This window comes from Daktulosphaira vitifoliae, unplaced genomic scaffold (genome assembly GCF_025091365.1).
Source record: "Daktulosphaira vitifoliae isolate Bord-2020 unplaced genomic scaffold, ASM2509136v1 Scaffold_1, whole genome shotgun sequence".
Lineage (NCBI taxonomy): Eukaryota > Metazoa > Arthropoda > Insecta > Hemiptera > Phylloxeridae > Daktulosphaira > Daktulosphaira vitifoliae.
Genome location: NW_026099572.1, coordinates 82,908,583 through 82,919,597, shown reverse-complemented (window position 1 = coordinate 82,919,597; position 11,015 = coordinate 82,908,583). Strand labels below are relative to the sequence as shown.

At 29.8% G+C, this 11,015-nt stretch overlaps 1 protein-coding gene across 5 annotated transcripts in view; it reads right to left on the bottom strand.

Moving 5' to 3' along the window:
• LOC126895614 (uncharacterized) overlaps positions 1-11,015 on the bottom strand; it is a 50,460-nt gene that overhangs the window by 31,096 nt on the left and 8,349 nt on the right. The window lies entirely within an intron of this gene.

The following is an 11,015-nucleotide window of genomic DNA, read 5'->3' as shown; positions in this document are numbered from 1 at the left end:
CTTATTGGGTAGCTAGTCTCGTTGCTAATGTCTTTGTTTTAATAAACATCGCGCCGGCAGACAACGTAGAGAAACTTACGAATATATTTGCAGTGTTTAATTTTTGTCTTGGTTATTATTGTGCCGCATCCTTTCAAGGTGCTTTATTTTAGCACCGGGACACATTGGGCCACCACAATTCTGCCTTGATAAATTTTTTACATAGATATAGATATTTCTGAATCTTGTTTTGGCCAGGCCAGAGGAAAATTTAAGAAATATTGGTATCGATCTCTCAATAAAAAAAATTATACTCTCTAAAAAAAAATACTCATTCAATAAACGTAAAAAAAATTAATAAGTTAAAAAAAAATCAGAATTGTTTTTATAATAAAATACAGAGTGTTTAAAATCTTTTACAAGTAAGATCAGTCTTAGACTTTGTGTAATTAAATCATATTATTTAAAGTCTTGAGTCGTTTTTGTAAGCAATTATATAGACTATATTACATATAGTGTAAATCGTATACGTAGTGCGTTTAATACGGAAATCAACACTGGATTACTTAAAATATTATTGTATCACACAGGACGTAAGGTAAGTACAATTTAACCTATGCTTTCGAACTTCCAACAATCTATTGCGTGATAAACCATTAATAATTAATGAGAGAAACAATTAATGAGAAAATTAATTTAAATAAAATTGAAGACAATTAAATCTACATTAAAAATACCAAAAAATTATAACAAATAATTATTATAATAATCTACTAAGCAAAACACCTTTTTTTCCTTTTATTCACTCTCATATAATACTTTCTATTTCTTTTTTCTTTTCTTTCTTTTTATTTTTGGTTTATTACAAGTGGCGCCCAACTAGTAGCTTTGAAAAACCCCCTAGATTGAAATAAAAATTAAATTACTTTTAATTTAATAATTCGATTTGTAATTATACATATCTGATAGAACTATAAAAAATAATACTAAATTACAAACTCTTTACGAAAGAATTCACATACTAGGACATTACATTTTATTTTATGTATACAAAATTATTTTCTGTATTAATTTTATAATTTTAATGAACAATCCAACAAAAAAAGAATTTATTACTGTAATAAAATATTTATTTAAAGAAATAATCAATAAATTTCGTAACAATATTATTAAATGCAAATATCATTTATTTAAAATAATAACTGAAATTCTTTGGGAAATAACCTTACAATTAACAATTTATTCATATATATTTTGCTTTTTCATTCCTACATGAAGATTTAAAAAATCACAAACAAGATTTTTGAGAACACTATTTCTTTATCAAAAAATATTGTAAGTACTATATTATAATATCACCATATCTTAAACAAAAAATGAGTACTAATGTTTTCATAGCGTCATTCACAAATTGTGATGATGATACAATGATAACAGGGGGGGCTATTAAAGAAACTATCATGAACTCCCCTATTCATATCCTAGAAGGAAACAATCTAACAATTAGGAATATAAAAAACATCATTACAGGCAGAGAGGGTATCCCTATCACTATACACTATGGATATTCTGACAACAACACCATTCAGAAATGTTATGGATTACCCATGAATAATATCTATATCATAGCTGAAAGAATGTTTCTGTCACAATTTTTTTGCTTGCGTCTATACAAAGAGCAAAAGGGAATAAGAACAGAAATTCTTGTAGCTAGATTAGGTGGACCAATTTACAGTGAAAATTGTGAACTCACAATTGAGGAGTCACATTCGTTAATATGCAAACGCCCCTATCCAAAAACTAAATGACACTTAGAAATTTTAAAGTGAATTTTGTTTTGGTGAATCTTTTAATTTAATTTAATTTGTTCAATCATTAATAATATTTTATTTTTCTTGTTATGAAAATAAACATCAAATAATATTTTAAACATTATATCTTTTTTAAATTATTTTATTTTAACAATAAATCCAACCTAAATTTAGATATTCATTTAATAATAAAAATTTATTGTGAGCTTTTCTTATTGGGTAGCTAGTCTCGTTGCTAATGTCTTTGTTTTAANCTTCGAATTCCTGTCCTGCCTTTAATATTTTACAATGGAATATACGCAGTATTATTCCACACACCCTTGACCTTTCTTTCCTCATATCTGAACACAAATGCTCCTTTGCTTTATTATCGGAGACTTGGCTTTTACCAAAGCGGTCTTACCAGATCAACAATTTTAACCTCATTCGTTCTGATAGACAGGACGGTTACGGTGGAGTGGCCATTGCTGCCCATCACACCATTCAAATTTCTCCTATTATTATTAACGATAATCTTTTAAACTCCCTACGTATTCATTCAATCGACCTTATTGGTATTGTTGCTTTCTCTAACCATTCTTCTCCCGTTTGTCTTTGGTTTATTTATATTCCCCCTGTTCCAACCCTCCTCCGTCAATCATTAATTCTATCTTCAATTTGTTTTCTCCTAACTCCATTATCGGTGGGGACTTAAACGGTCACCATCCTGCATGGGGATCTCATGACGGTAATTATCGTGGAAATTAAATTTTTTCTTCCATTAGTTCTTTTAATCTAAGTATTATCAACGACGGCTCCCCAACTCTCGCCAATCGCCCCCCTTTTGCCGACACAGCTGTTGATATTACTTTTACTTCTCCTACATTATCTTGGTCTCTTCATTGGTCTGTCCTAGATTGCGTTTATGGTAGCAACCACTACCACATTGTTATTTCTCACTCTCCTCCTTCCTCCAATAATATTTCTGATTCTCCTCCCAAATCTCACTCCCCCTTATTTAATTTAAACCAAGCCGATTAGAATCTCTTTTCAGCTTACTCTACTGTTCTTCTTTCTAACTTCTCCCCCTCTTCCTGCCATTTGGCTGACTACGAGTCTTTTGTCACTCTACTCAAAAATGCGGCTTATTCCTCTATACCGATTAAAAAAAGCACTGAAATGATTTTCCCTCCCTCTCCACTATGGTGGTCTGCCGCCTGTACTATTGCCATTAAATATCGCTCTCGGGCTTTTCGCTTGAGCTACGGGTGCAGTCTCTGATTTTATTTCTTATCGACGTATCTGTTCTACCTCCACTCGTACGCTGAAAAAAGCAAAAAAGGATGCTTGGCACTCCTTTTGTTCGTCCCTTAACCCATCTTCTTCCCTTCATCACTTATGGTCCACCGCCAAAAAGTTTAAAAACTGTGTAAGTCGCCGTTCCCTTTCACTTAACGAAGCATGGTTTCCCTCATTCTGTGATAAAATTACTCCTCCTTATCTTCCGTCTTTCAAGGAATCTACTCCCTCCTCCATCCCTATTCCTTCAACTAACAACTCTGACTCTCACCCCTTAACTATGCCGTTCACTTCTAAAAAGCTCACTTTAGCAATCTTCTCACGCACTTCTTCTGCTTCTGGTCTTGATGACATTTTTCCTTTAATGCTAAAACATCTTCTCCAATTTGGTCTTGATATTCTCTTCACAATAATTAACTCCCTGTGGTCCAATTGCTTAATTCCCCCTTCCTGGAAATGTTTTCATGTTATTCCTATACCAAAACCTCACTCTTCCCCGCTTTTTTCCGACCTATTGCTCTCTCCTCATCACTTTGTAAAATTGTTGAATTTATGATTAAGTCCCGACTAGACTGGTTTTTAGAAAAGAACAACCTCCTCCCAAATAACCTTTTTGGTTTCAGGAGAGGCATAGGTACAATGGATTGCCTTACTTCTTTTATTGGTCCCATTTATGAGTCATTTAGTAAAATGAAATTTTTTCCAGCTGTTTTTATTGATATTAAAGGAGCTTTTGACTCCGTGCATATACCTACCCTTACCGAGCGGTTATATTCAATCAATGTTCCACCTCTTCTTTGTAATTTTCTATCCTCTCTTTTCTCTTATCGTTCTCTTCATTTTTCTTCCCCATCAGGGTTGTCGGTCTCTAGAACTTCCTTTAGAGGTTTACCTCAGGGAATTTGCCTAAGTCTTATTCTTTTCAATATTTATATGTGTCCTATTAGTATTAACCTTTCCTCTCATGGTTACTCCTCTTTATTTTATGCTGATGATATCGTCCTCTTTTCCACTAACAGCTGTCTTACTAGCGCTATATCTTCTCTCAGTAATGCATTATCTACTCTGTCCTCTAACCTTCTCTTCTCTTATTTCACTTTAGCACCAGAAAAAACTACATTTGTTATTTTTACTAGGAAAAATCTACCCCTTTTGATTCCTTAAGTCCGTATAGACGGTCACTTTCTCTCTCCCTGTCACTTATTTGGGTCTTATTTTAGACACTAAATTAAGATGAATTCCTCATTTCCAATTTCTTTTATCGTTTTTATCGCGTTGGTCTAATTTCCTTCGTTGCGTCACTGGCACCTCTTAGGGCTGTCACCCTTCTTCTCTTCTTTTAATTATAAACTCAATTATGCGTTCCAAAATTGACTATGGCGCTTTTCTCTTTTCCTCTGCCTCTTTATGCCATCGCAAAAAATTTAATTCTTTATTTGCATCCTGTTTGCGTACCGCTATCGGTGCCCTCCCTTCCACCCCAGTTCCCAGTCTTGAACTTGAATGCTGTTACCCCCCAATTGAAATTAGATGCCGCCGTCTGGCTGGGAAATGTTTGCTAAAATCTTTAGCTTCCCCTAACTCCATGATCTTTAATAAATTTAAGTCAGTTCAAGAGTGTTGGCGATATGTTCCCAAAACTTTACCAATCCTTGCTTCTCTTTGTACTTCTCTCATTCCTCTAGCCCCTGTATAGTAGGCTCCCCATATACGACTTCCCCCTCGACACCCTTCTATTTTCCCCTGTCACTATCATTCTACCTAATTTTCTTAATTATGACATCTCCAACCTTCATTCTCTTCCCTCAACACTAGTCAATAATCTTTTTAACTCCTACATCAATGACAACTTTCCAAACTTTTGTTTAAATCTTCACTGACGGGTCCGTCTCATCTCTTAAAGCTGGTTGTGCGTACTTCATCCCTAGTATTAACTTGTCCTTTTCTACCTCCTTACACCCTTTCACTTCCTCCTACACCGCTGAATGCTTCGCAATTTTTTATGCACTGTACCAAATTCAATTCCTAGACATCACCTCTTTCCTCATTTGTTCTGACTCACAATCTTGCATTGCAGCCATAACCTCCAACCCCTTTAACACTCACACATCACCAATTATCCTCATAATCAGATCACTCCTTCACAAAACCTTTATCGCTGGCAAAGTTGTTTTCTTCCATTGGATTCCCGGTCACGTGGGAATTCATGGGAATGAAAGAACTGACCTCTTGGCCAAACAATCGTCAAGTTTCGTTATTTACCACCCTTCTCTTCTTTTTAATTCCGACGCCTTTCATTTCCCGAATCTGACACTGTCAAACGCTTGGTTAACCAAATGGTCCACACTCCCCTCTAATTTTGCCCAATGGCATCGGTCAATTTCCTTACATCCTACAAATTTTCCTTGGTTCCACCGTCTTGACCTTACCCACAAAGCTATTGTCTCTTTCACTCGTTTAAGAGTTGGACATAACCTCCTACCTTCTTTTACCTATAAACTTAACCTAAATTCTGTTCCTTTTTGCCACCTCCATGAAGAGGAATTCATTGGTGATTTCCTCCACTACTTATTATGTTGTCCTTCACTCAATTTAAATTGATCCCTGCTATTTAACTTCTTATCTTCTAACGGTATATCCAATCCTGGCCCTTCCTTAATTCTTAACTCTCGTAATGCTTCTATCATTAATTCAATTATTTTTTACTTTGTATGTGCTGGCTGCACTATTTGATTTTTCTTATTGTATTATGTATATTATTTATTGTTATAGTATTTTATTTTATGTGTAATATTTCTGTTACTTATATATTTTGTTTTAATTTATCTCGTTAAGTATATATTTATTTCTAATTGTTGAGCCATAATATTGTCATAATAAAGGCTATTAAAAAAAAAAAAAATGGACCCTTGACTTTGGTTTATTTTTAGGTTGTTTTTTTTTTTTTTTTATTGAGAGGAGTTTACCTATATCGGTGTTTTATTGCTATTGAAACTGTGGTTTTTGTTAACAATGGTTAAAGAATTTTTTTTATGGTTGTCTGGTTTTTGTCAACACTCAATAGTAATATCGGATTCTGAAGTGTACCATATATAGTTCATTTCATGTATATATGATGTATTCATCATCAACCGGGTTATGAATTTTTATTTCTAAATTATATTTATTTAATTGTTTAATCTTCGAACAGTTTGTCAGCTATTGAAACTGTGTTTATTTATAAATTAAACTGTGTTATTATCGAAGAGAGTCTCCAAAAAGAGGTAGTCTAAATTATGGCGTAATCTATATAATATTAGAAATTGGGGCTACGACAGATTATTCTGAAATTAAACTACTAAATAAATATAATCTAGAAACACAAAATAATAAAATTAATAACTCAATTGATGAATATGACATTTGGTACTTAAACTCAGGAAGTGATTTTAAAAATATTTGAAAATACAAAAAAAAATATATTAAAAAAAAAAAGTTTGTTAACTTAGAATTAGATTTTATTATTAGAGAAAAATAAATCGTTTTTAATCCTTAATTTAATTACAAAAAAAAATTGAAATTTTAATATTCTAGACATATAATAAAGCAAATTTGTTCTATATTTAGAAATATATATTATATTATTTATTTTAATTTATATTTATTTATATTAAAATTAATTTTATATTTCCGCATTAGATTTAATTAATTCGCATTTACAATGGGACATAATTAAAGATATGTTATTTGAATTATTTAATAAAGAAGCTATTGAAATTCTTATATGCAATCCGATTTATGAACAAAAAATTCTACCAAAATCAAAAAATATTTTATCTAACATTCAGACAAAATTAAAAAGTTCAAGGAGTTTTAGAAAAAAAAATATAGACAAAGATTTTAATCCTGAATTTCTTAACACATTTTCTAGATATACCATAGGTGGGAATGTAAAGTGTAATGGAAACTGTGAACTTTATAGTCTTGTAAATGCAGCCAACAGTGATCGTACAACAAATATTGTTGATTTAAAATTGATTTGTCAACTATTAGATTTATCGGATCTTTCTAATTACTGGTGGTTTCGCGATAATGAACTTGCAAATTTATTTAATGACTTAAATTTTGATTGCTATATTTACTCTAGTGAAACTGAAATAGGTTATGTTTATGGCTCTGGCAAAATGACCCCCATAGTATTAAATATAATCTACAAAATGGAACACATTAGTGTCCTAGTGTATTAATAAAAAATAACAAAAAATCTTCTAAAATTCCAATAAAAATAATTCATACAGAAAATATTATTAATATAATTTCCAACGTTAATAAAATACAAATAAGCGACCAAAAGAATACACCCATAAAAATTTCTGAACATCTTACTATAAATCAACATAATACATTAATATCATTAATACAAAAATATATTCATGTATTTACAACCGATACTTCTAAAGTTCAAACTGCAAAAATCATGTGAAATTCGATTAAAAAACAAAACAAAAGAACCAAAATTCTCTTCACCACATAGAGTATCCCCTGATCAAAGACAAGAACTAAAAAGTTAACTTGATAAATTAATGGAAGCCAATATAGTTATTTATGCCAAATCAAATTTTGTATCACCAGCCTTTTTAGTAAAGAAAAAAGAAAAAAATTCATACAGATTAGTAGTATCATATAAAGACTTAAATAAGACTCAGAAAAAACATATTCTAGTACTACTCTTGAACTCTTAGGATTAGTATTTGGCATAACATACTTCAGGGAATATTTATGGAATAGAAAATTCACAGTTTATTCTGATAATATAAGTTTACAATATTATAAAAATTTAAAAATCCCTTCTGCTAGAATAGCTAGACTAACATTAAAAATTTTAGATTATGATTTTGTTATAAAACATAAACCAGGTAGGGAAAATCTAGTAGCAGACTGTCTCTCTAGAGAAGGTATAATGAATATTATAGATGCTGTGATATTTGATTATTGCAATGATGAAAATTACCTAAACCCAAAAGACAAAAATATTATTAATTCTTCTAACACATTAAAAAATAATTATTCAAAAGATATTTACAATAATACTCAAATTGACGTTAAAATTATGCGCATTTAACAAAAAAATGTTAAATTACAAAAACAATAATAATATAAATTTTAAAAATAACAATATAAATAATATAAGTAAAGAATGTAAGATAAATTTTGATATAAATTACATGGGTAAAAATAAAATAAATAATTTAAAAGAAAATTTTGATGGTATAAATAAAGGATTAAATAATAAATATGATTATAATGAAAATTTTGGCATTAAAAAAAAAAAAATTACTAAGAAAGATAGTATGATGTTTTATTATAATAAATATAGCTTAGAACCTTAGGAAAATAAAAATGAATCAGGCTTTAATGAAATTTTGAATATTGAACAAATAATTATAAAAAAATTTATAAACATACTATTTACAATGATGATTTTAATAATAATGATAGCCACGATATTGATAAGAATAATAATCGTATACGAATGCAATGTATATTAACCGTTCCAAATGATAAGATCACTCTAAAATATATTAAAAATTTAAAAAATAATGAAGCGCATAATAATTTTAGTAATATAATGAATAAAGAGAATTTTAATGAATCGTTTAATAACAATAGTTTAAACAAAATATTTAAGTTAAATAATATAAAAATCCAAATAAACATAGATTTCAAGAAACATCAGGAAACAGGTATATTTTGTCAAAATATAATCAATGTATTAAATAACCAAGAAATATCTCATAAAATTCGTAAAATGTCTAGAAGATACATTTTAATAAATGCTACTCTATACCTTATACAACATAATCCTAAGCAAAACATTAATAATTTAATTGTAATTCCTCAATCACTAATTGAAAAAGTAATTTCTGGGAATCATAACCCACCTCTCTCAGAACATTTAAGTATAACAAAAACAATCAAAAAAATTCAACTTAAATATTTTTGGCCTCTTTAATAAAAAATGTAGCAAATTTCATAAGAACTTGTCATGAATGTTAAATAAACAAAAAATCAACTGCTAAACCAGCAGGTATTCTGCAACCCATTCCTTTACTATATTGTAAACTATTAAGTTGAATCAGTCAGACTTTGCCGGTCCTTTTCCAAGTAGTAATCAAAAACGATACATACTTGTATTCACTTGTCAAAGTTCTAAATATATTTTTACAAAAGCCACCAAAAATGCTGATGCTAAAACAGTAATTAACTTTTTATTAAATTTCAGAACTACCTATGGTGTAATGAGATATTTTACCAATGACAGAGATAGTAATTTTCAAAATAACGTATTAGCAGATATCTGTAAAAACATTTTGGTATTAAACAAATATTCTCTTCTTTTTATGCACCACAGTCACAGGGTTTTACAGAAAGAGTTAATGGTATATTATGTCAAGCCATCAGGCATTATGTTAATGAAAACCAAAATCGTTGGTCATATTACCTTCCTTATATCACCTTTAGTTACAATAATAGATCACAAATCTCAACAAAATATACTCCATTTTATATATTACATGGATTTGCAGATATAACTATAGATTTGCAAATAATACCTAAAACATTAACATATGATATAAAACAATCTTAGGAAGAGCTTAAACATGTTAGAGATACAATACGAGTACTAATTAAACATGCCCAAAATACACAAAAAGAATATTATGATAAAACACATAGACTAACCCAATACTCACCTGTTCAATTAGTTTTAATAACCTTTCCATTTCAAGAATATAATAAAACTCCTAAATTAGCACATAAATATAGGGGACCATTTAAAATTATTTCAAAATTAAATTATGTTAATTATATTGTAGAGTTAACACTAAATAACAAATTAACTAGAGATGTAATTCACATTAGGCGAATGAAACCCTATCACAATAGAGAAGAAAGAGTTTCATCATCAATAGAACCTTCATTCAAAGATTAGTCAATACAAAGTAAAATAAAAACAATTTCAAAAAAAAAATAATATATTATATATATTATAACCAAATTAATATTAACCTGTTTAAACACCTTTGTTAACCTCTCTATTTTATATGATACTTTTGGCATGAGTTTTAAGCTCCTGGTAGGATTATGTTCTAGCTTTACTAATTTTCTTATACATAAAACACATTCTAAAAATTATTCTAAAACACAGAATACTGAAATTATTTCCATAGCACCTTTCCTAGACAAAAAAGAGAACATAAATAGTATTAAATTTCAAACAAAAAATAAACCTCATAATGTTCATTTTTCAAACAATCCAAACTTTAATGAAATTTATCCCACAACATAATCAATCTCATCAACAGGGACGGCGCCAAAAGGGGGGCCCTTGCCCCCTATGAACAGATTCTCGCCCTTCTCACGCCCCCTTAGTCACCACAAAAATTTTGATTTGAATGGGTGATTTATTGGTTATTGTTGTATAATATGATCCGTATTATTGAAGAGAGTAAATAATCATATTTTATCGTTAAGTAATATAGAAATAGTTTTCATTTGTCGTAATGTCGATATCATTGAAATTTGTACGACTTAAATTCAAAAGAATTATTATTAACCACGTTCGTCTAAATTATGTTAATCGTGGGTATTCTACATGTCGTGTCCTCGTACAGTATGTACAGTTCACAGTTGTGTATGTGTGGTAATATTGCCGTTGGTGCATATGTATATATGTATTTTTTATGTTTTATTTTCAATTTTATTATCTAAATTACGACGACAAGTGAACGATAGACGAAATGACAACTATCAGCTGAGTATTAAACTGATATTAAAAGATTATTTTTATTTATTTTCAATTTTTTATAAATTACATCATTCGAATTTCGATTGTAGTTCGTAATAGGTACTGTAGGTACTCTTGCTGTTTTATCGCGTAGTGTGTATACTGTTTTTGTGTTCGAT